Consider the following 27,469-nt stretch of genomic DNA (forward strand, 5'->3'; position numbering starts at 1 on the left):
TATCTTCAGGAAAATTATTGGCTCCTTTGTTATTGGTCATGACGATGTTCCTAAACTCTCATAACAGAAGTGTAAGGGGCAATGGGATCTATAGAAAACATTGGTTTAGGTAAATCAGCAGAGTTTCATAGAGAACGAGGGCCTGAACCTTGGAAGTTAACTGAGCTTTGAATAGGCAGATGAGGAGGGGCACTTTGCAGAAGTATAGGTGGAAAACTTAGGGTTCCTCCAGAACTTACTGGTTATGTTAGCTGGAGTACATGGTGTCTGCAAGGGTGTGGCTGGGGGGTGTGTGCCTCCTCCACACAGAAATGGCCCATGAATGCCAGCTTAAGAAGATGAGGGGTTTGAGCTTTTTCCTATAGGATTTGGAAGTTGGAAGTTGGATGGGGATTTTTAAACAGAGAAGAACAAAAAGTAAAGCTTAATGAGATCATGGTTTCCTAAGTGGGTAAGAAAGCCTGATAATAAGAAATAGGTTTAGTTATTTTAAAAATAATATCTGAGGGGTGCCTGAGTGGTGCAGTCTGTTGAGCAACAGACTCATGGTTTCGGCTCAGGTCGAGATCTCAGGCTTGTGAGACTGATCCCCCCCCGGGGGGGCTCCACGTGGCATCTGCTTGAGCTTCTCTCTCCCTGATCCTCTGCCTCTCCTGCTTGTACACGTTCTCCCTCTATAATAAATAAATAAATAATCTTTAAAAAATAATATCTGAGAGGTTAAAGTATTTAAAAAAAGTCTTAACTGGAATGGAAATGTAAAGAAAGTAACATATAAAAAATAAAGTAATATATAAAAACATATAGAAAAAGCATTATATGCTCAGATTCTGATGAATGACAGCATATGAGACTGAGATTATAGGGAAAACAACTTGATATACATTACAGTGTGGTTCTGAGCCTGGATGAAATTAACAGAAATATGCAACCAAGGGTAGGTTTTGCTTGGAATATGTTATGTGTTATTTACATGAGTCTCTGGAGTATAGATAGATGGATGGAAGGATAGATAGATAGACAGACAGACAGATAGACAGATGTGTTAACTTGTCAAGCAGGAAGAAGAAAGAAAAAAATAGGCTGAGTGTTGACTTTGGTTTATCCCTATTTGAAGAGTGGGAAAAAAAAGGAAGGATGAATTAATGCACACATATACACATGAGGAAACTTGAAAAAATTAATAGAGAAATCAGGACAGCATAATAACTAGGGACCATGAAGTATGGCTTTATGAGGTAAGGATTATACAACCACATAAAATAATTCAGGGAAAACAAAGTGAAATAGATGAGGGAATAAATCAATTTTGGCAATTTTTTTCTCATTTGTTATGTATTTCATTCAAATGTGTTGCTGTGGAGGTGTAATAGGATAAGATGGGAGAAAGATTTTAGAAATGCCCTTTACTATCCCATGTAAATATTCTAGAACACTCTGCTTTTTAATATTGGGGTTACAGACACTTCATATTTTGTTGTTTACTTTTGGCACCTTAGATGAAACTGAGACAGAAAATGTCCCTTTTAAAATACCTTTTAGGGAGGTTGAGTGGCTCAGTCAGTTTAGTGTCTGTCTGCAGTTCAGGTCATGACCTCAGGGTCCTGGGATCCAGCCCCGCGTCCTCTGACTCCCTGCTCAGCAGGGAGTCTGCTTCTTCCATTGCCACTCCTCCCTCCCCCCTCCTCTTGCTTGTGCTCTCTCTGTCTCTCTTTCAAATAAATAAATAAAATCTTCAAAAATAAACACCTTTTAAACAAACAAGATTAATAGGTAAAGAGTATCTAGGATTCTATGTAAAACTCTTCTATACAGGGGTGCCTGGGTGGCCCAGTTCGGTTAAGTGTACAACTCTTGGTTGCAGCTCAGGTCTGATATCAGGGTCATGAGATTGAGCCCCACATGGGGCTCGGTGCTCAGCACAGAGTCTACTTGAAATTCTGTCTCCAAAGAGTGGGAGTTTGATTTCTTCTTTGCAGATTCGGATGCCTTTTATTTCTTTTTGTTGTCTGATTGCTGTGGCTAGGACTTCTAATACTATGTTGAATAGCAGTGGTGATAGTGGACATCCCTGCCACGTTCCTGACCTTAGGGGGGAAGCTCTCAGTTTTTCCCCATTGAGAATGATATTTGCTGTGGGTTTTTCATAGATGGCTTTTATGATATTGAGGTATGTACCCTCTATCCCTATACTCTGAAGAGTTTTGATCAAGAAAGGATGCTGTCCTTTGTCAAATGCTTTTTCTGCATCTATTGAGAGGATCATATGGTTCTTGTTCTTTCTTTTATTAATGTATTGTATCACATTGATTCATTTGCGGATGTTGAACCAACCTTGCAGCCCAGGGATAAATCCCGCTTGGTCATGGTGAATAATCCTTTTAATATACTGTTGGATCCTATTGGTTAGTATTTTGGTGAGAATTTTTGCATCCACGTTCATCAGGGATATTGGTCTGTAATTCTCCTTTTCGGTAGGGTCTTTGTCTGGTTTTGGGATCAAGGTAATGGTGGCCTCATAAAACGAGTTTGGAAGTTTTCCTTCCATTTCTATTTTTTGGAACAGTTTCAGAAGAATAGGTATTAATTCTTTAAATGTTTGGTAGAATTCCCCTGGGAAGCCATCTGGCCCTGGGCTCTTGTTTGTTGGGAGATTTTTGATGACTGCTTCAATTTCCTTAGTGGTTGTAGGTCTGTTCATGTTTTCTATTTTTTCCTGGTTCAGTTTTGGTAGTTTATATGTATCTAGGAATGCATCCATTTCTTCCAGATTATCTAATTTGCTGGCATAGAGTTGCTCATAATATGTTCTTATAATTGTTTGTATTTCTTTGGTGTTGGTTGTGATCTCTCCTCTTTCATTCACGATTTTATTTATTTGGGTCATTTCTCTTTTCTTTTTGATAAGTCTGGCCAGGGGTTTATCAATCTTATTAATTCTTTCAAAGAACCAGCTCCTAGTTTTGTTGATCTGTTTTACTGTTCTTTTGGCTTCTATTTCATTGATTTCTGCTCTGACCTTTATTATTTCTCTTCTCCTGCTGGGTTTAGGCTTTATTTGCTGTTCTTTCTCCAGCTCCTTTAGGTGTAGGGTTAGGTTGTGTATTTGAGACCTTTCTTGTTTCTTGAGAAAGGCTTGTATTGCTATATACTTTCCTCTTAGGACTGCCTTTGCTGCATCCCAAAGATTTTGAACAGTTGTGTTTTCATTTTCATTTATTTCCATGATTTTTTTAAATTCTTCTTTAATTTCCTGGTTGACACATTCATTCTTTAGTAGGATGCCCTTTAGCCTCCATGTATTTGAGTTCTTTCTGACTTTTCTCTTGTGATTGAGTTCTAGTTTCAAAGCACTGTGGTCAGAAAATATGCAGGGAATCATCCCAATCTTTTGGTACCGGTTGAGACTTGATTTGTGACCTAGGATGTGATCTGTTCTGGAGAATGTTCCATGGGCACTAGAGAAGAATGTGTATTCTGTTGCTTTGGGATGGAATGTTCTGAATATATCTGTGAAGTCCATTTGGTCCAGTGTGTCGTTTAAAGTCTTTCTTTCCTTGTTGATCTTTTGCTTAGATGATCTGTCCATTTCAGTGAGGGTGATGTTAAAGTCCCCTACTATTATTGTGTTGTTGTCGATGTGTTTCTTTGATTTTGTTATTAATTGGCTTATATAATTGGCTGCTCCCATGTTAGGGGCATAAATATTTACAATTGTTAGATCTTCTTGTTGGATAGACCCTTTAAGTATAATGTAGTGTCCTTCCTCATCTCTTACTATAGTCTTTGGTTTAAAATCTAATTTGTCTGATATAAGGATTGCCACCCACCTTTCTTTTGATGTCCACTAGCATGGTAAATGGTTTTCCACCACCTCACTTTAAGTCTGGAGGTGTCTTTGGGTCTAAAATGAGTCTCTTGCAGACAGCATATCGATGGGTCTTGTTTTTTTGTCCAATCTGATAACCTGTGTCTTTTGATTGGGGCATTTAACCCATTTACATTCAGGGTAACCATTGAAAGATATGAATTTAGTGCCATTGTATTGCCTGTAAAGTGACTGTTACTGTGTATCGTCTGTGTTCCTTTCTGGTCTATGTTGCTTTTAGGCTCTCTCTTTGCTTAGAGGACCCCTTTCAATATTTCTTGTAGGGCTGGTTTGGTGTTTGCAAATTCCTTTAGTTTTTGTTTGTCCTGGAAGCTTTTTATCTCTCCTTCTATTTTCAATGACAGCCTAGCTGGATATAGTATTCTTGGCTGCATATTTTTCTCATTTAGTGCTCTGAATATGTCCTGCCAGTCCTTTCTGGCCTGCCAGGTCACTGTGGATAAGTCTGTTGCCAATCTAATGTTTCTACCATTGTAGGTTACATATCTCTTCTCCCGAGCTGCTTTCAGGATTTTCTCTTTGTCTCTGAGACTCGTAAGTTTTACTATTAGATGTCGGGGTGTTGACCTATTTTTATTGATTTTGAAGGGGATTCTCTGTGCCTCCTGGATTTTGATGCCTGTTTCCTTCTCCAAATTAGGGAAGTTCTCCACTATAATTTGCTCCAATATACCTTTTGCCCCTCTCTGTCTTTCTTCTTCTTCTGGGATCCCAATTATTCTAATATTGTTTCATCTTGTGGTATCACTTATCTCTCGAATTCTGGCTCATGATCCAGTAGTTGTTTCTCTCTCTTTTTCTCAGCTTCTTTATTCTCCATCATTTGGTCTTCTCTATCACTAATTTTTTCTTCTGCCTCATTTATCCTAGCAGTTAGAGCCTCCATTTTTGAATTCACCTCATTAATAGCCTTTTTGATTTCGACTTGGTTAGATTTTAGTTCCTTTATTTCTCCAGAAAGGGTTTCTATAATATCTTCCAAGCTTTTCTCAAGCCCAGCTAGTATCTTTAAAATCGTCATTCTGAACTCTAGTTCCAACATCTTACTAATGTGATATGATACTTTATGTGGAAAACCCAAAAGACTCCACCCCAAAACTGCTAGAACTCATACAAGAATTCAGTAAAGTGGCACGATATAAAATCAATGCACAGAAATCAGTGGCATTCCTAAACACCAACAACAAGACAGAAGATAAAGAAATTAAGGAGTCAATCCCATTTACAATTGCACCCAAAACCATAAGATACCTAGGAATAAATCTAACCAAAGAGACAAAGAATCTGTAGTCAAAAAACTATAAAATACTCATGAAAGAAATTGAGGAAGACACAAAGAAATGGAAAAACGTTCCATGCTCATGGATTGGAAGAACAAATATTGTGAAGATGTCAATGCTACCTAGAGCAATCTACACATTCAATGCAATCCCCATCAAAATACCATCCACTTTTTTCAAAGAAATGGAACAAATAATCCTAAAATTTGTATGGAACCAGAAAAGACCCCGCATAGCCAGAGGAATGTTGAAAAAGAAAAGCAAAGCTGGCGGCATCACAATTCCGGACTTCCAGCTCTATTACAAAGCTGTCATCATCAAGACAGTATGGTACTGGCACAAAAACAGACACATAGATCAATGGAACAGAATAGAGAGCCCAGAAATGGACCCTCAACTCTATGGTCAACTCATCTTTGACAAAGCAGGAAAGAATGTCCAATGGAAAAAAGACAGTCTCTTCAACAAATGGTGTTGGGAAAATTGGACGGCCACATGCGGAAGAATGAAACTGGACCATTTCCTTACACCACACACAAAAATAGACTCCAAATGGTTGAAAGACCTAAATGTGAGACAGGAATCCATCAACATCCTAAAGGAGAACACAGGCAGCAAACTCTTCGACCTCAGCCACAGCATCTTCTTCCTAGAAACATCACCAAAGGCAAAGGAAGCAAGGGCGAAAATGAACTATTGAGACTTCATCAAGATAAAAAGCTTTTGCACAGCAAAAGAAACAGTCAACAAAAGCAAAAGACAACCGACAGATTGGGAGAAGATATTTGCAAATGACATATCAGATAAAGGGCTAGTATCCAAAGTCTATAAAGAACTTATCAAACTCAACACCCAAAGAACAAATGATCCAATCAAGATATGGGCAGAAGACATGAACAGACATTTCTGCAAAGAAGACATCCAAATGGCCAACAGACACATGAAAAAGTGCTCAACATTGCTCAGCATCAGGGAAATCCAAATCAAAACCTCAGTGAGATACCACCTCACACCAGTCAGAATGGCTAAAATTAACAAGTCAGGAAACGACAGATGTTGGCGGGGTTGCGGAGAAAGGGGAACCCTCCTACACTGTTGGTGGGAATGCAAGCTGGTGCAGCCACTCTGGAAAACAGTATGGAGGTTCCTCAAAAAGTTGAAAATAGAGCTACCATACGATCCAGCAATTGCACTACTGGGTATTTACCCCAAAGATACAAATGTAGGGATCCGAAGGGGTACGTGCACCCCAATGTTTATAGCAGCAATGTCCACAATAGCCGAACTGTGGAAAGAGCCAAGATGTCCACTGACAGATGAATGGATAAAGAAGAAGTAGTATATATATACAATGGAATATTATGCAGCCATCAAAAGGAATGAAATCTTGACCTTTGCAATGACAGGATGGAATGGGAGGGTATTATGCTAAATGAAATAAGTCAAACAGAGAAAGACATTTATCATATGATCTCACTGATAAGAGGAATTCTTTTTTTTTTTTTTTTAAGATTTTATTTATTTATTTGACACAGAGAGAGCACAAGTAGGCAGAGTGGTAGACAGAGGGAGAAGGAGAAGCAGGCTCCCTGCTGAACAGGGAGCCCAATGCGGGGCTCGATCCGAGGATCCTGGGATCATGACCTGAGCAGAAAGCAGACGCTTAACGACTGAGCCACCCAGGCGCCCCAGATAAGAGGAATTCTTAATCTCAGGAAGCAAACAGGTTTTCTGGAGTGGTCGGGTGTGGGAGGGATAGGGTGGATGGGTGATAGACATCAGGGAGGGTATGTGCTATGGTGAGCACTGTGAATTGTGTAAGACTGTTGAATCACAGACCTGTACCTCTGAAACAAACAATACATTATATGTTAAAAAAAAAAAAAAAGATAGTAGGAAGGGAAAAATGAAGGGGGGAAATCGGAGGTTGAGACGAACCATGAGAGACTATGGACTCTGGGAAACAAACTGAAGGTTCTAGAGGGGAGGGAGGTGGGGGGATGGGTTAGCCTGGTGATGAGTATTAAAGAGGGCACGTACTGAATGGAGCCATGAGTGTTATGCACAAACAATGAATCATGGAACACTACATCAAAAACTAATGATGTAATGTATGGTGATTAACATAACATAATAAAATTTTTAAAAATGTAAAAAAAAAGAAAAATTCTCTCTCTCTCCCTCTGTCTCCCTCTGCCCCTCCCCCCGCTAGCATTCACGTGCACACATGCTCTCTCTCAGTCTCTCTAAAGTGAATAAGTAAATATTTTAAAAAATCCCAAACTCTTCTTTACAAGTAGATCAGAAACACCAACCATTCAGGGTTTTTTTCTCTCCATTGCTATATATATGACTGTATATCAAAAGACACATTTGTCCAATGGTACCAGAAATTTTCTTTTTAATCTCTTTGAAATTCTTAAATAAATTTTTCATTAATTATGCATTGAATTAGTGTAGTAATTGGATCTAAAATATTTATTTCCCTGACTACTATTTAACTCATAAAATACTAGAGATGAAAGGTATTGTTAGTTATTTTATCTTTTGCTTGTCTGGTTTAAAATTAAATGTACTTGGTTTTACTTATCTTTAAAGCAGCACTTATTGCTGATGTTTTATTTTTCCCTATTTATTTTATTATCTATCTACCATACAGAAATTAATAATTCACAAGTAGCTTGTTTCAGTTTGTATCATAATTTATAAGTGTAGATTATATTCCATTGATCTGTATTTGTAAATACTTCTCTCTGATCTCATCATATATGTATCTGCTCTTCATGGAAGTACTGAGAAAGGGACAAACATAATTTTAATTTTCTCTTTATTTTTCTGCTGGTCCTTTATATTGTAGATAACTAAATCTTCATAAAGTTACTTTGCACATAGTGTACATCTTGTCCCTGCATCCTTTATTGCATTGTTTTTTTATTTAAAATGTATCATCTCTCTACTTAAATTGTTTCATTAAATATTGAACCTGCCCATCTTGAGGATTGAGGACTAATCTAATCTTTCACCATGGAAATGCCTTTGAAGACTAAATTTTAAGTACACGAGTTGAGGGTAAACCTGAAAAAACATTTTTTTCTAATTTGTACAAAGGTGTCATATATGGAGCTGCTGCCACTCAGAGCAAAGAAAGTAGATGATGAACACATAAACCAATAAAATGATTATTTTAGGGGATAATAAGTGCTATAAAGAAAATAAAATTCGATAATTCAGTCGTGGGGAGCAATTATGGGGCAACATGGTAGAAGTTGTAAAGAATGGACATTCAACCCAAACTCAAAAGGCTGCCTGTTGTGTTATTCCACACATATGACACTCTAGAAGAGGATAAAATATAGGGATAGAAAACAGATCATTGGTTTCCTGGGGTGTGAGGTGGGAGCAGTGGTGTACTACAAATGGCTACAGTAAATTTCACCACAGTAAATTGTGGGTGAAGGAACTATTGTCTGTCTTGACTAGGGTGATGGGTCCATGGCTTGTACATTTGTCAAAACTCACAGAACTATACACTAAGAAGGAATAATTTTTACTCTAAATAAACTATGGCTAAATACAAAAATAAAAGGGAAAATAGGATTCTCTGGGAATATGACATCCGAGGTGAGATCTGAATGACAAATCCCAGGCAGGACTGAGGTAGTGATATACTTGGCTTGTTTGAGGAACGAGAAGGCAGAGTTGGCTTGAGCCTCCTAAGGAAGGCAAGAGTAGGAAGTAGTGGGATCAAGCAGCACCAGGAACTTGAGGTCAAGTCATGGCTTTCTGGCAGAGGCTTGCACATAATCTGTGCTAATGTAGAAGGTCATTCTAGGTGAGAGACATCCCTGAACCTAGAGGAGGAAACAAATGGTGGAAGTTAGATCAAAAGAGCAGAGAAAACCATTTGTTGAATATAAGCCCTCCTTTAATGTCTCTCCTCTCCTTCGTGGACATTTTCATTCTATTGTATCCATTCAGAAGAAGATATCATATCAGATCTACTCAATAATAATGCTAATAATCTCTGTTTACGTGATGAGTACAATCATTCTTAATACATAAAAAAGTGTGTATAAAGATATTGATCTATTTGTCTAAACTTGGAAGTAAAATCTCTATATGTCAATTGCATATTTTCTCCATAATTCCTTTACATGTTATATGCTATATTCAAAGAAAATAATAAAGGAAAAAAGAAATGGTGACTACTTTTAGCCTTTTTGGGTTTCCTTTTGGAACCACATTGATTTTGCTTGCATTGGTGTTGTATAAATTTTGTCCCATTTGTGTACTAGCTACAGGCACATATCCATGCATAAAATGAACAGAAGCCCTCCCACCATGTCCTGAAAACTGTAGTAAATCTACTACCAATATGCCATTTGAGTGACCACATGCACTTTTTTGATGATTGTACATAACTGCTTTTGGAGCCTGATCAGGCAAGTTTCTTTATAGAAAGGTGAAGTTGAGAACATAATGATGAATATTCTAGACAGCAGACAATCTAGACTCATGTGAAAATTGAAGACAGGCAGCCAGGAATAGTGGTGTTTAGTCAGAATTTTAAAATTAGTGAAAACAGGGCTCACATTTCAGACCCGCCATTTATTAGCTCTGTGACTATGAAAATGTTACCTAATCTCCTGATTCTAATTCTTCGTTTGTAAAGTGGAAATGATAACAGTACTTATAGGGTTTCCTTTTGAAAGCAAAATCATATGCAGCATTTCACACATTGCCTGGAATATGTTCAACGTTAGTTCTTTTTATTTCTTAGAAACAGCACAGGGAGTTAACTCATTAAGTTATGTCTGACATTTTGCACTCTGGCAAATGAGTGGGAAAAAAATGCATAAGCCATGTAAAAATATTTATTTCTTATGTGTATTACGAGGGTGAAGATCATAGGAATGTATGTTTGATAATGTAAGAAAAAAAATGTTTTCAATCACTTTTTGAGACAGCATAACGGATGTAAAAGGGACTTTGAAGCCATACAGATCACGGCTCTAATTCCAGCTTTGACACTTTTAGCTGTGTGATGTCGGGCAAGTTGCTTAATCTTGGAAAGCTGTTTCCTCTCTGTGTAATAGAAACAATAACATTACTTCCCAAACAGAATGGTGCAAGAAGGAAAAGAAAGGATGCTTAGCCGAGTATCTGGTACATCATCAGAGATCAGCAGAATGTGTTGCTGATACTTTCATTCCAATGAATATACCATCCATTCAGCATGGTTAATGAGTATTTTTTTATGAACAGGGAACTGATGAAGTTTGTATATAAAATACTAAGAAGTGCAAGGCATTGTCTCCACATTATAGAATATACTATGTTAGTAATGGGCTGACTTCCACAGGGGAAGAAGCTGAATCTTATTCCTCTCTATTCCATTGCCTGTCACAGGCCCTGAAATATAGTATGTGCTTAAAAACATTTTTAAAATAAGTAACCTTGATGATAAGTACACATAGCGTCTTTCTAGTGGAAATAGAATTTGGGGAAACAAAAATGTAATGGCATTTGCTCTGAGGAAGAGAAAAATCTCACTCTTTGGTGGCTGTTTTTCCTGCTCTAAATAATACTGTTTTGGCTGCTTTTATGTATTTTCCACTGTGTTGGTGATTTTGCCTTCATTATTTTTGCATTGATCATTGTAAATACTTCCCACCCCACTCCTGAATATTTCCTCTCATTTGATGAGGATATCTCTCCATCTTAAAGTACCAAGCCTATTTACTTAGTATATCAGTTTTCAAAGTATAATGGCTGGACCAACAGCATTCACATCACCTGGAAGTTGTTAGACATGCACGTTCTTGGGCCCTATCCCAGACCTACTGAAAGAGGAACTCTGGAGAGGGGGCCCAGAAACTATACCCTACAGGTGATTCTGATGCACACAAACATTTGAGAATGTCTGATTTAGTAGCTTCCCCAAACTGTGTCTCTTAAGTTTTATTTTTCCTTCTGCTGAAATTCTTGGAATAAATTACAGTCTCAGCTGAGTGAATTCTTGTAACTGACAAGGATATCCCTACTATGTTCTGTCCCAACGGTTGGGTTCAGAAAGTCTGAATTAAGTGCACGCCCTATCAGCTCTCTCGTCTCTAGATCTATTCTTGACCTTTCCAGGTCATCAGCTCCAAAACTTAAATGTTTTAAATTCCTTAACAGAGTTAACCCTAGTGTTTGAAGTACAATTCTGCACCACAAAATAGCGTTCCCCCTTCTGACTGGAAGCTTGGAAAGTTCTAATGCAGTTGCGCTCTGTTTTGGGGCTCTGTGGTAGGTTAATAATGTTTATAACAATCAATGCAAGATACTCAGAGGTCAGAGTTTACTTGCATTTGAGAGTCATCAAAGAAGATGTCATTCACACTTCCCTTTAAGAACTTTAAGAGCCAGTAGCTACCATTGAGGATGAAAATGTAAGGCAACAGAGAAATTTTGAAGTAAATATATCACTCTATTCATGAGAATAGGAAGTCAGTTTTTCTTACCTAAATCTTGGACCTATAAGTTACTTGAAAACAAATTTTACCAATCTACACATAGTTCTCACTTAAAGATCTCAAGAGGGTTTTTGTTTGTTGGTTTGTGTGTGTGTGTGTGTGTCTGTTTAAGCTGTCTTAAAGCTCATCACTGTGAATTATTTTATATATCTTTTGATATGTAAGTGTTTCAACCCAGAACACTGAAGGAAAATCTCAGCATGTCAATAATTTTGATTGTAGGCAGGAGTAGAATGTAGTTCAAAAAGAATAGCTTTTTTTTTTTTAATGTATGTTTTCTGGTTCATATGCCATGTTCTACTTATTCTTCAGATCTTCACATCATCATAGGAATTGCTATGGATCAGTCTTACACACCACTTTGTGGATAGTTGTAAGTTCTAGTATAAGAACATAGTGTTTACCTAGTTTAAATGTGTGTTTTACACAGAGAATTGTATTAATAGGAGCGACTACTGACTTACCTTAAATTTTTTTCTGCAAATACTGAGTATACATACCGTTGAAATGAACAGAACAATTACTTGCAATTTTCCCTTCACATATGTAATGCAACCTTTATTTCTGGCTTACAGGGAGGGTAAGTACCAAAGTGAGTTCTGTATGGAAGGTTGAAAGTGATGAGAATGTTCTGTCAAACGGCCTGCCAGAATGACAAACCTTTAACTGCAGGGTGTGAGTGCTGCACTGTGTGGGATTCTCAGTTGAAGACAACAGAAACAATTTTAGGTATCGTAGGGGGAAAGTACTTCATCGAGGTATATACCTAGCAAACTGATAGGACTGCAGAACTAGGCTTTAAGGCGGTCTGCAAATATAATCTCCCCAAACCACATGGTAGATCTGGATCATTAAGAGACCTGCCACTTCTTCGGTGGTCAGTCAGCTGCTGCCACAGTTGCTGCATCCAGACCCAAGCTACCTCCAACGCAACCCGCCGCGGCAAATGGATGGTAGACCCTCCTCCCATCATGCAGTTCAGCCCCGATCCATGACTTGGGCACATGCATCTGATTGGCATGTTGTAAACCACAAATGTAAAGACTTGTGGAAAACGTAGCTTTATCTTTCCAACATCGCAGCATCAGGAAGACATGTAGACGCATTTGAGATGACTGTTGAGGGAGCCAGTACACATACCGGCCACAAGCATGTTCTCTAAAGAACCAGAAAATTCTCTGCTAATCAATCAGAAGGTTAGCATTTAGTTTTCCGACAGTATTTTTCATTTTCCTCTCCACATTCACTTCTACCCTTTTCTACTCAGCATTGACAGGTTCCTTTGCTCTTTGGCTTTCAGTTGGTTTCTGCCTATAGGAACATTAGGAAGAGGGAACAAGCTATTTGGGGGTATTTTTTTCCCTTGTCCCCTCCCTGCAGGGATGCTACAAGGATGGTTGAGTCTCTTGATTAACGGTGACTTTTGATCACTTCCCTCAGGTGGCCTGATCCACACAGCCTTTTCTCTCTAGGTTCTGCGAGGCTAAGGAATGGCAGTAAAAGAATCCTTGGGGTATGCATTTCTCCACACGGTCTCTTTATACCCTGTCCATCCCTTTATAAATAGTCCCCTTCTTAAATGCTCCTCAATTAGTTTAAATCCAGCCTGCTATTTCCTAGCAGATTTCAGATTCACTGTAAGATAACAACAACAACAACAACAAAAAACCTTCATCAGTCTCTTTGGTTAAGGCATATTAATAATTATTAACTATTTAGATAAGAAAGCTGTTTAAATTAAAGCATAGGTCTCCAGATAAAAGATTATGCAAATATGGCTTAGGTATAAATATAGATTCTCTAAAGAAATAATAATTCCAATGCCTAGTCCTAAATTATATCTGTTTGGAAAACATCAAAATTGTGCAATCAGTTTTAAGCTTAATATGTTAAGAAAGTAGAAAATCTATGAGTCCCAAGTGTTTCCTTTACTTATCTTCTTTATAATTCTTTATAACAGAAACAATAGTTATTTATTTAAAAGTTATTTTACAAAATATATTACAAAAATTTTATTATTTCTAAAAATTATACCCTGTAATAAACTGGAAAGTTTAAAAAAAGTCAATCTAGTCTGTGTTTCTAAGAGACATGGAATATATTTGACAAATTAATAATTTAAGTTAAGGAGCCAAATTTTAATAATTATTCAACCAGTCTACTCTCTTCTTTGTGGAGGGAAAAAGTATTAGTCAAGCCAATTATAAAGACATTAATGATAAAAATAATTGCTTGATTGACTCTTTTGTTGTATTTCAACTAATTTTTTCATACCAGGTAGAAGGGAAAGTAAAGTTTCAATTTCAATTCCTCATTCTCTTTTTAATGGCACAAAATAAGCATAAATGTAAACTCTTAAAAACACATATGAATTATCAAAGAAGCTTAAAAATATCCATCATTTATGCAGTATGCCCTTACAATTAATAACTTTCTTAGGCATTACATATTTTTCATAAGTTAATTACTGCATTATACCTGAAAATACATTACTTATATCTTCTAAGACAACATTAGCAGCTATGATAATCAGAAGTCACTATTGAAGAGTTTCAGAGCAAGACTTAAAACACCTTCAAGACATTTTCTAGAAAGACATTCTTTCTTCACCTGGAGATTTTTATTATTTCTTGTCAATATTATAGGTTGAGGAGTGGTAGCAGATTTCGTTGGCCTTCACTGAGTAGTCAGGTACTAAGAACTTCCAAGCCAGATATATTTAAATATAAAGTTAAACCTTGAATAATGCAGGGGTTAGGGGTACTACTGACCCCCCTGCATAGTTGAAAATCCATGTATAACTTTTGACTCCCCCAAAACTTAATTACTAATATCCTACTGTTGACCAGAAGCCTTACCAGTAACATAAACAGTTGATTAACACATATTTTGTATATTATATGTACCATATACTTTATTCTTACAATAAATCTAGAGAAAAGAAAATGCTGTTAAGAAAATCACAAGGAAGAAAAAAATACATTTATAGTACTGTACTGTATTTATCAAAAAAAAAAAAAAATCTGTGTATAAGTGGATCTGCTTAGTTCAACCCATGTTGTTCAAGGGTCAACTGCATATTGTCAAACTGAAGCATACAAATGAATTTTCTTTTATAAATGCTTGCACATTTACTCCAGACAAGCCATAATATTCTAGCAGTAACATCCAGCTAACCTTTGGGTCAGCCTCAGGCTATGAAATCCTCCGATAAGCTTCTGAACACAGGACCAATTAAAATCTTAAGGCTAGGGTGATAGTCCAAAGGTCATTTTCTTATGTATTATAGGTCATTTTCTATAGACTCCTTCTTCACCCTATTCTTGTGGGGGCAGGGATGCTTCTATGACATGTCTATCCAGTCCAAACCAGAAAGATCAGCCGCTTCACCACTTTATCTGAAAAAAATCTTGTGCTTATTTACCAAGCCTGTGACTGACTGAAGATAATACTGGGTAAAGTGCTGATAGTAGCTGGCTCTGGTCGTCAGCCCTTGGATTAAAATTCTTTAGTTGCTAACTCACCAATCTTTTAGAATACTTAATTATTAAATAACTTATCATGGATTCTTGTATTTCTGATTAGGCCATTTCAAATTGTGTATTAAAACTAATCTGAGGGTGTGTGTGTGTGTGTATGTATGTGTGCATGTATGTGTATATTTATGGATAATATAACAAAAATTTTAATTCTTTTTAAACTGATTCTATTCCCTTCTCTAATAGTATTCTCCCCTCATCTATTCTTAGCCACCCGTATGTAGAGCAAATGTAACCACAAAATTATACCCATTTGCCTTGTGTAGAAAAATTTCCTCTCTGCAATTAAGTTATAATTCCAGGGATGGCTGGGTGGCTCAGTTGGTTAAGCAGCTGCCTTTGGCTCAGGCCATGATCCCAGGGTCCTGGGATCAAGTCCCACATTGGGCTCCTTGCTCAGTAGGAAGCCTGCTTCTCCCTCTGCCTACCGCTCCCCCTGCTTGTGTGCACGCTCTCCCTCTCTCTGACAAATAAATAAATAAAATCTTTTAAAGAATAATAAAAATTAAATTTAAATTTAAATTAAAAATTAATTAAATTAATTTAATTAAATTATTAAATTAAAAAAATAAAAAGAGTTATAATTCCAATTGAAGCTCATCTCTGAAATTGAACTTTTGTGCCTCTTTCTCATCAGATCATGAATTTCATAGGCAGGAAACTAATGTGTGCTTAGCACTATGCCTGATGCCTTATAGACCCCCCAGTAAATATTTGTGAGTGAATGAATGAGTTATTCAGAGGTCTTTGTACAATTTTAGTGTTCTCTCTACAGTCAGGTTTGTACTCTATATTTTTGTAGCTTCAAATTTTATCTAACCAAAATAATTTTTAAACAATAAAATCACTTAAATTGCTTTGGTTATGGTAGGAATGATATAATAGCTATGAAGGAAATATAAATATTGTAGAGTTGTAAGGAATTTTTCTATAAGAAAATAAAAAGAACAGTTTCTTTGTATAAAATCACAAAAACATACAAGCCATTTATATTATCAGAAGATAAATACATTATAAAAAGAAATGTAGTATATTTTTGAGATTCTATTTCTTAATAGATACAGATATAAAAATAAGAAATAACTTTGATTCAGCCTTGAAAATTATTTGTGAACCCAGAAGCCACATGTTTCCACTAATACTAAAAGAGAAATCCTTGAGAGAAGCTTCTAGCAAAGAAACTGTTGACATAAGAGCTTTGGGTTTGTCCTTAGTCTTTGGTTATTTTGATAAAGAAGCAATCTTGGCAGACCATTTACTGTATGATTTCAATAGAGTCTTATTCTTTTTATGCCATCAAAACTTGAATTTTCTAAATCTATTTACTGGGAAGGGCAAAGGGCTCTTTTGCAAACTTGGACCTAAGTTTTAATAGTTCCATGGACTGATGGCTTATAACCTTGAGATCAGAAAAGGGTTTATAGAAAACTGCTTTTATTCACTTAATGTTGAAACTGAATTTTCAGAGGTTTAACGTATTGTGACAATTAATCTTTGACCATGACCCCAGTGCTCTAGCTATGATTTAGTAAATCTGATGAAAAGATTCTGTGTTTTCTCCAGAATTAAGAACATGTATAATGATATTCTCTTGTAAAACTTAGGTTGCAAGTAAAATATATAAATATCTAACAGATTAACTTCAAAACATAGTGTAAAATCTTATTTATATAAATTATACTACACATTGTAAATTAGCATGCATTGTCTTTTATTTTTTCATCAAAATAATGCATATGTATGATTTAAAAAAATAAATTGTTTTAAAAGATTTACAACTAAACACACCACTGCTCCCACTCATTCCTACCCTTGATTTCCACTCTCTAGAGGCAATCTCCTGCAATTCTGCTATTTTTGTAATAAATGCATCCATATTTATAAACATAGACTATTTGCATTTTCTTGATTTTTTTAGTTTAAAATATTTTGTACTGGCTTTTATTTATACCACCTCTGCGAAATTTGTAAATATAATTATATCAAACTTTTATGATATATGAATTTGACAATATTTTTTACATCCGAGCCCCAAAGAGTAGGAAATGATACTTCTATGAAAACCCTCTTGTTTTTCTTGGAATTAATATTTATCTCACGTTTTAATTGCTTAGTTTACTATTAGTTCCTATTTTTAATTTATTCCTAAACCTTCCACCAAAGTTTTAGGTGTTCTTTCAGTATGATCAACCTTATAAAATGAGTCATTAGTGTGTATGCATATATATATATATTTTTTTTTTTTTTTTTTTCTTTTTTCCCCTCACGCCTTTTCCTTGAAGAACAAAGGTCATTGCTTTCTCTTTCTCACGCAGCCCTACTGTCAGCCCCCGCGAGGGGGCGTTGGCCTCTCCACCCAAGCCCCTCCACCCAGGAAATCCTCTCTTCATGTCCACATCGCCTGCAGGCAGAGGCCTGGTCCGGGTTGAGCGTGGGGTTTCCCAAGAAGGCAAGGGTGCAGCTGTATCCTGCCGGGTTGTGGGTTGTGGGTTGTGGGGAAATCAGTGCAGGTCCAGATGGAGGGCAGGAGGGCAGCTGGGAGGCGCTGAACCTCAAGGCGCCTCAGAGAAGGCGGACTCAGACCGCAGGCGCAGGTGCCACGCTGCTTTTTCCCCCGGGGGGAATCTGATCTCGCGAGATCTCGGAGAGCTCTGCGGGAACCGGAACTGCAAGGAACTCTGGGGTGAGAAACACCTGGGCGCTCTGAGCGCAGGAGGTCCTGTTCCAGAGTCTTCTGGGAGGAGTTGTGCTCCTGACGCGTATGAGGCAAGCCCCCCGCCTCATGGTCGCCTCGCTCCCCACACTCAGAGTCGCAGTGCGGCGGCACCTCATTCAGAGGCCCGGCCAGGTATTGTATATACGTATACATAATTTTATACGTGTAATTTTTTTCCCTGAACGATCCTTCTGGTAGCCCTCCATCCTCCTGCGCCTGTCTGGAGTGTTCACCGCCTCGGCTGGCAGTCCCTAGATTTCCCTTTGCCTTGGTCCAGAGTATTCACTTCTTGGAGTTCTCTGAGCCGGTGCTGGACTCCATGTTTCCCACATTTTATGGCATCCATCCTTGTAATGACTTTTGGTCCTCTAGGTCCAATACAGTGGCTCATTCACTCATCCAAGAAGTATTTATTGGGTTTACCATGTACCAGGCCAGGTGTTAGAGATTGGTGGTCTCACAAGTATGAAAATTCTGACAAATTATGGGAGATGAATTTATGAATTTATCATCGTCCTGTCTAAGGTGGGGTACAGAAAGGGCATCAGTGCAGACTAGGCTTTACTGTAGGACAAAGGGAAACTAGACATGAACAAAAATTAATTTTGAAATGTATCCAGGGGGTCAAATATTTAGCATTAACAGTACAGAAAACAATAGAAAACTTAGCAAATGCTAGGTATTGACGAAAGAAGAAACACATCATCAGTTATAAACCCACCCCCAAATGAGTAAGAATACTTCTCCCCCAACCCCCCCCCCCCATATAGAAGAGCATCAGTAGGCGTAAGCAAGGATTAGACTACAGTTTTGCTCCTCACTTTACAGGATAGCTTAGAAATTCACAGTAGGAGTTCGTTTTGAATTCTGTGTGGCTCATTTTCCACTTGGGGAATCCATTCCTTATCCATTTGTTCACAACTATAAGTAGCAGACAAAGAATGCAGTATAGCAGATGTGTCTATAGCAAATCAAAATTGCCACTCATCCATTTGTGAGCAATGCATAAAAAAGAGGATGTGAAAAAGTTTGCTGTTTTTCCTCTTCTTTGAAATATCTCTTCCAGTGAAAGAAATAATTTGAAATGATTGTCTTTTCAGCATCACTATAATAGCTGTGGGAATGTCATTTACCTCCCAGAAATTCAGTGTCCCCATGAGAAAGAGAATCTTTTTTGGATTCCTTGGTATGCTTTTTCTTCATGATACTCAATTCTTAACCCATCAGTTTTTTAACGTGCCTACAGTAAAAGGAGCTGGGTGCCTCAAATGCATCTTGATTTTATAGTTACGGAAACCAGACAGAGTAGGAAAAGCACTTCCTTTAGAGCCAGGACTTGGTGATTTTAGTACCTGAAGGAAAACTAAGTCAACTCAAGAGAAAAGGAAGCCCAAGGGAAACCAAATTGCATTGGTGATTATATTTTTCAATACCTAGAATTTTCCTTAACAGATCATAAATGGGATTTTTTATCAGTTTCAGACATTTTGTTTTCAACTCTTTTGAATTCATATGAATATTGTTGGCTTTTCTGTCTCACAGGACTGATGCTTGTGGCAGACTGAAATGTTGCCAAACTAACTTTAAGATCTGGTTATTTTCTAGGAAAGCTGGTGTTTCAGCATAATTACCAATTTGTAAATTCAGAAAAGAGTAACAGAACTCCCCATTGCCATACAGAATTTTCTCCCTATACTCTCTATATTTAAAAAAATCTGTTAATGCCATGAAAAAAGTACCATGCATCATATTTTGTACTCCATCCTCCTTTTTTTTTTTTTCAGTAGAATGGAGGAACCTTAGTAAGTTGTGTGTCTGTTATGCTATTAGAAATGTAATGACAGAAAGTCATTCTCATATTACTTTGTTGCCCAAACTGTGGGTTGAAATTGAGTTTAAGCTCCACAGAGATTGTAGAAGTTTCTTTTCTTTTGGCTTTTCACATTCCACTTCCTTGGAACCTAGACAGCTGGTAATAGTGGGTACATCATATTTTTTGGTTGTTATTTTCTTAGGCTTAGTTGACCTAGTGATGTCATTTTTATGTCCTTAAGGTGGAGGACACATGTCTAAGGTTGTGATTCCTCTGTAATTTACCTCCCCTCCAAGGTCTGCAGACTTAAAATGTTCACGTCAAATAAAAGGACTTACCTGGGCTTGACGTTTTTCTCTTGATTTCGGAATGGCAGTTCATCATAGTATCATAGTTTTTTTTTTGTTTTTTTTTTTTGTCTAAAGCTAAAAGTGATACTTAAGAAATACACATTTTTAGTTGTCATAAGTCAGTGAAATGCTGATGGCTTCCTCAGCTGTGGTGTCATTAGTTGGCCTCATCTGAAATTAGGTAGAATAATTTATAAATGAATATTTGCCTTCTATTTAAAATCTTTAATTTTCCCTTTTGTTTAAAGTTCTCAAATGATATTTCAAATGATTTTTAATGGTGCATGGCAGTTGACAAAAAGACTGTAAAGAGAGGAAAAACATATGTTCACGATTCTTTTCCCCTAATTATCTAATTTTCAGTGACTTTTTTTTTTAAGATTAGTCAAGAATTTAGGTCTTTTCCACTAGGTGGTATTCTATATAAAATTGATGTGATTTGAAAATGGCTAGCAATTTGAGAGATTTGAAATCTAAACTTTTTTTTTTGCTGTTTCTGCAAAAGAAAATATTAATTATTACCTATATGTTGGTACTAATATAAATAATAAAAATGATTATGATACTCATTTCTCCTTATGTTTTATCACTTTCATTTGGACACTCATTTGTAACTGCTCAATTAAGTATTTGATTAAAAGCAAATCAGGGGCCCTGGGTGGCTCAGTTAGTTAAGCATCCAACTCCTGATTTCAGCTCAGGTCATGATCTCAGGGTGGTGGGATTGAGCCCCATATCAGGCTTCATACTTAGCAGAGAGTCTGCTTGAGATTCTCTCTCTCCCTCTCCTTCTGCCCCTCCCACACACACAAGTGCATGTGCTCTCGCTCTTTCAAATAAATAAATAAATCTTAAAAAAAAAAAAAAAAAGCAAATCAACTAACAAAGCCCCAAATAGAGCTTTGTGGCACAAAATTAGAAAACCTAGCCTTGTCAATAATAATTTTTCAGCCTCATTTACAAATTTCCGTGGCCACATTCCCCAGAAGTGCACTTAGGACAGCGTATTCACCAAGTTGTTGTGGTGTATGTATCAGAAGTAGCTGATCTGTCAAGGAAATTCTCTGTAAGAAGGTGGTAATTGGACTAAATGAAATGATGGGACCTTGAGGCAGCAGTTTATAGAGTGGGAGTGCATGTTGGTGATCTTCAAGAGACCAGCATAGCTGGGAACAGCAACAGTGGTGTAGAGTTTTAGAAGGTGACATCAAAGAGGTAGGGCAGGATTTGAGATCATACAGGGCTTTGTGACCATGGTGAGCATTTTGTATTTTAATGTGTGCATGAGGGAAAGTCATTGGAGATTTATTTTATCATATTATTTACTTATTTACTGATGAGAGATGATGTGATTGGACTTGTAATTAAAGAGTTTACTTTGGGAACCATGTCAAAATACCATGTCGGACAGCAGGGGTGGCAGCCTAGAGAGATTTTCATAGTCTGGTAGGAGATGATGGTTTTGCACTAAGGTGGTGGTAGTGCAGTGGTTAGAAGTGGTCCTTTTCTGATTCAGCAATAAGGGCCAATGGGATAAACAAAAGTACTAAATTTTACAAATAAATTTAATTTTAAAAACTATAGATTTTCTACAAGAAAGTGAATGAAGACAGCTAAAAATGGAGGAAGAAAGAAGTACCAAAAGAACTTGAAAATGGAAATAAAGCAGAGTTCAGACAAAATTTGGATTTAATTTATAAAGCCTTGTTAAGGATCAGTAAATAGCAAGATGTGAAAATTGAAATGTACAATAAAGTTAAATTGACATTCACTTTTATGTGCCAAAAAAGTTGTTTGAAATACAAAGAGAATGTAGAAAGTTCAATAAACATCTCTTGGTACATGCTGTTTTTTACCAACCCAGTAAAATAGGCCAGCTGTTCAACCAAAAATGTAGGAGCCCCCATCACTCTTTCCTTTCCACTTCATCATTAAGGCTTGTCGGTTCAACCATCAAATTGAATCTGAAATGCTTCCACTTGAGTCTATCTCCTCCACTAATAATTTAGTTTCAGCCAACATCATCTTTCATCTGGACTTCTGCAGTTCCTCCATACTGGTCTGTCTGTCTTGTATCCATTTCTGAACACCCATAATACATTATCTTCACAATAGCTAGACTAATCTTTTGAAAGCATTAATCATACCATGTCAAATCTTCTACTTCAGAACTCTGTGATTTCCCATTTCATTTAGAATAAAATCCATAAATCTACAGTGACCTGTAATTTTTTACATGATCTAGTCCCTCCCCGTATTTTTAATCATATCTATTGGCAGTCTCCCCCCCACATGGGAGTAAAGAGAAAAAAAGCATTAAAAAAAAAAAGTGTTGATCAATAAGAACAAAGAGAATAGCCAATGGAGTAATAGCAGTTAAGGAAGTTCAACAAAGTTTTGATGGACTTAGTATATGCATGACTTTCCCTCATGCACACATTAAAATACAAAATGCTCACCATGGTCATAAAGCCCTGTATGATCTCAAATCCTGCCCTACCTCTTTGATGTCACCTTCTAAAACTCTACACCATTGTTGCTGTTCCCATTGTTGCTGTATTTTACTTTCATTGTATCTGTATTTATAACTGACTTCAATGAGCAGAGAAAGGTTGAGTCACAAAAGCTGTAGGGGTAGACATCAGTAACCTTTTCCCCGCCACCTCAGAAATTCAGGATTTCGAGGCACAGGTATAACAGAAGAGAGGGGTAAGGAAGAGGCTGAGTAACGGAGTGCTGATTCAAAGTCTGTTCATGGGATATGAGTATTTGTGTTTCATATATATGTCTATCATGACACACAGCAAGGAATATTACTTTGGATTTTCAGGATCTCAGATAAAAAAAAGAACAATGTAGTCTCAAAGCAAAAATTGTGCTGGACAAAGTTAAACAGGCAAGGAAGACATTATTCAAAGCTGTTGTCGTAGAGAAGAGAGGCCAGAGCTCAGTCTTAACTATACTCCACAGAAACAAAGGTCTGTAGAGTTGGTTTTTTTTTTAAAGATTTTATTTATTTTTTTGACACAGAGAGAGACAGCGAGAGAGGGAACACAAGCAGGGGCAGTGGGAGAGGGAGAAGCAGGCCTCCTGCGGAGCAGGGAGCCTGATGAGGGGCTCGATCCCAGGGTCCTGGGATCATGACCTGGGCTGAAGGCAGACGCTTAACGACTGAGCCACCCAAGCGCCCCGCCTGTAGAGTTTTTAAGAGCTGGCATTGTGAGATATAGGCCACCTGTGCTTACTAATTGGCTTGATCCAAAGGAAAAGTAAACTTTATCCTATCTTCATCACAGAAGGTAGTTACATCTTGGAGCAAGGATCCCATCAAAATTAGGCTTCTTCCCTCCCACACAAACTGGGAGATATGGGTGCTAGCCCCCGCCCGTGATGTTTACTTTTCAGAGGCCTTCCAGGTCCTTGAAAAAGACATTCCTGGGTTGTATAAATGGCAAAGGCTTTTAAAAGATTTCATCTCTAAAGGGCAGAGAAAGAATTTATGATGACAGGTTTTCTAAAATAAAATGCTCTGAGAAAACGGAGATGAAGGACCAAGAGTCTAGAAAAAGCCTCTCTAGAGTTTAATCAAGTTGAGGGGAACATTATGGCCATCTTGGTCAGTAAGGATCATTATGGCATCACTCTTTCAAAAGCAACTCTGTATCTCTTAACCCCCTTCATCTGTAAACTTCCAGTTACGAAATACATAATGTCATGGAGATGAAAAGTACAGCAGAGAATATAGTAAAAAACATTGTAATAACATTGTATAGTGACAGATAGTGATTACAGTTATTTTGGTGAGCACTGAGTAACAAAGAATTGTTGAATCACTATATAGTACACTTGGAACTAATTCAGCATTATATGTCAACCATACTTAAATTAAGAAAAAAAAAGCAACACTGTTATGCTAGAATGCAAAAGAGCAATACCTTCAAAACTCTATAAGGAAAGAATACCATGTAGATATTCTCTACATAGCCACACTATCGGTCAAATACTGGGGGTAGATGAAAGCAAGTTTACATGTGCAGGGACTCAACAACAGTGACAAAACCTTTGCCCATTTTCTCTTTTCTTTTGGCTGAAAGATAGATTAGTGAAGGTTCTCATCAAATTCAAATAAAATACTTCTTTTGTGGCCCCACTAAATAATAAATAGAGTGAAGGAGATTAAGAGGAGAGAGAGAGAAAGAAGTGACTACCAGGAGGATGCAGTTGAAGGACAGAAAATAGTTCAAAAAAATCTGGATAAAATGTTTAGAAATGTGATGACAAAGTTATATATCAGGTAATATCAGAACATAAGTAACTTATACAAATTAATAATGAAAAGGTCAACACTCCATAGGATAAAAAGGCAAAAAAGTATGCATGGAAAATTTACCAAAAAGACACAGTAGCCAATTAAAAAAAATGAATGTGTGTTCAACCTATCAGTATAAAAATTGTACTAATTACTAATGTTAATTGGTGCTATCTCCCCAAAAGCATTTTGGCAACATCTAAGGACATTAAAATGGGCTTACACTTTGACCCAGTTGTTCTAATTATCCTTAAGAAAGATTGGGAGAAGCTCTAAAAGGGCATTGAAATATTTTCATTGCAATATAATTTGTAATAATTCTAAAAAAATAGAAACAAAGTGTCCATTATTATAGATTTTATTAAAACTATACAATAAAGGGCGCCTGGGTGGCTCAGTTGGTTAAGCGACTGCCTTCGGCTCAGGTCATGATCCTGGAGTCCCTGGATCGAGTCCCGCATCGGGCTCCCTGCTCGGCAGGGAGCCTGCTTCTCTCTCTGACCCTCCCCCCTCTCATGTGCTCTCTCTCTCATTCTCTCTGTCTCAAATAAATAAATAAAATCTTTAAAAAAAAAAAAAAAAAAAAACTATACAATAAAAAAGAATGCAGTCTTGAATATGATAGTAAATGAAAAGATATCTATAATAGAAGTAATGGTACATGACAAAAGTAAAATACCAAACAATAATAATATCCTAACATTTGCAAGGATACACATTATTAATGTAGATATACATATGTATAAAATCTTAAAGGTTATACACAATAAATTTTTTTTGCTACTTAATGTCTTTTTAAAATTTATTAAAATTCAGTTAACACAAAATTGATAGTTGTCTCAAGGTGGTAAGACCATGAATGATTTGTGTTTCTGCTTTTTTGTTGGCATTTTTTTAATATTTTTCTCCTGTAAATACCTGCTACCTTTAAATAAGAAAATAAGTACAAATCATAATAATCATAGGCCCATCCCATGTAGTCTCGCTCACATTTGAAAAATGCCTCCTGGTTTTATTTCTCTTTGGGAACATATGCTGTGGGCGTCAGAATTCCATTTGTGAATTGTGTCTTGTTTGTATTTGTTATCATCTATACCCTTCTTTATAAAACATCTGGATCACTGCTTGGTTGGAGAACTCTCTTAGAGCAGGACACTATCATGTTTTAAGTTAAAAACCTTGTGTGACTTATCTGTCACTAAATAAGAATGGCTGGTGTTTCATCCTTGATTTTCATAAGGTGTTTTTGGACTCAGCCGAGAGATGTCTCTGTTTCCACCAGGACAAATTAATTGCATTACTGATGTTTAAGTATTTATAGTTTATCAAATTTTAAATTGGGTTCTTAACAAAAACAGAAAATAGGAAAAAAGAAAAAGCTAGTTTGGGAGATTGGGAAATATCCCTAATTGAAAAACCTTATTCTTTGCCCACGCTTGGTGACTCACTTAGTTCACTCATCCTGTCCCTCTTCATCATGAATTAAGAACCTATCTTTAGTGCAGGCAGTGGAATCAGACTCATGTTGATCAGTTCTAGTCTCTTCTACAATTAATTGCAGTTAACTCCACACTATTAACAATGGCATTGCTGCTCTTAGAATCCATGTTGGAAGTGTAAGGACATTTATAGATCATTTTATTTAATCCCTTATTTTACATTTCCACGAATACAGAAAAGATATAAGAATCTTCCTCTTTCTATATTTGAACAGTCCCCACACTGAAGCTACATTTCCCTTGTGCCAGAATGTCTCCCTGCCTAGTAGACCATCAATCTCCTTTTATCTAAGTTAGGGTGCAGAAAGTTGGATTCAAAAGGAGACACTGGGAGGGTTTTTCTACAAGTAAAACTAAAAAGATACTATTCATATTGCCTGCTTTCCTGCCTTCCTGCCTGCCTGCCTTCCTTCCTTCCTGCCTTCCTTCCTTCCTTCCTTTTTTACTACCATGTAGAATCAGAACATCTGAGCCCTAAGGCTGAATCCACCAGACTGAAGGCCTAAAGACTTTTACTATTTACTCCTCTTTCTCTGTTGTTTTTAAAAGCACAGAAATAACAACTTCATCATTTTGTTATGATTATTTATCTGAATGTGTTTTTATGAGTGCATTTAATAAAGTAATCCTTAGGTCCTTGTATGTATAGGATTGATAGCAACATGTTATAGAAAGTGTGTTAAAAATCTTCATTTTAAATAAAGCATTCAAAATCTAGAGATTAATTATTGAGTATTAGTAATAATTTCCCAGATTTGGGGGAAGCTTAGTAATTTGGGGAGCTTTCCATTAGGAAAAAAATAATTCAAAATTGCTAACACATAATGAGGTTTAAAAATGAATACTAATTTAGAAAAGAAATTGTTATTCAAATTGATAATTTAAAAAGAGGAAATAAATATAAATGTTCACAAAATTTAATAATACCATCTTTGTAAATAATTTTGTTCCTGTAATTCTCTTTCATTATCATTTCTTATGACAATGACTTTTAATAAAATTTTCTATAAAGAAAGATAATTTGGCCATTCCCTTAGAATGGTGGTTAATTTTTTTTTTTTTTTTTTTTAAGATTTTACTTATTTATTTGACAGAGAGAGAGGAAACACAAGCAGGGCGAGAGCAGCAGAGGGAGAGAGAGAGAAGCCAGCTCCCTACTGAGCAGGGAGCCTGATGTGGGGCTCGATCCCAGGACCCTGGGATCATGACCTTAGCTGAAGGCAGACGCTTAACCTTAAGACTGAGCCACCCAGGTGCCCCATGTGGTTAATTTTTTTTAATTGCTGATATTTAATTTTTTTCTCTAGTTTTTCAACTGGTTATTAGTAATGTCATGGAAATTTGTAAATTTTTAGGATGGTTGTCTACTTTGTGAACACACTGGTCAAGTTCCCTTTATATGATTTCAGAACATTTGAAGTTTTAGGATATAGTGATTAATCCTAAATACACTTTAAATTTACAGCATTTTTTGTTGCCTTATACTAGCATAGTATGAGATTAATATTTTTGTTGATATCAATATATATTGTCAAATGAGGAAAAGGTACATTTGG

At 36.7% G+C, this 27,469-nt stretch overlaps 1 protein-coding gene across 1 annotated transcript in view; it reads left to right on the forward strand.

Moving 5' to 3' along the window:
- The window catches only part of CNTNAP2 (contactin associated protein 2), a 1,879,707-nt gene that overhangs the window by 694,500 nt on the left and 1,157,738 nt on the right, over positions 1 to 27,469 (forward strand). The window lies entirely within an intron of this gene.

This window comes from Halichoerus grypus, chromosome 12 (assembly GCF_964656455.1).
Source record: "Halichoerus grypus chromosome 12, mHalGry1.hap1.1, whole genome shotgun sequence".
NCBI lineage: Eukaryota > Metazoa > Chordata > Mammalia > Carnivora > Phocidae > Halichoerus > Halichoerus grypus.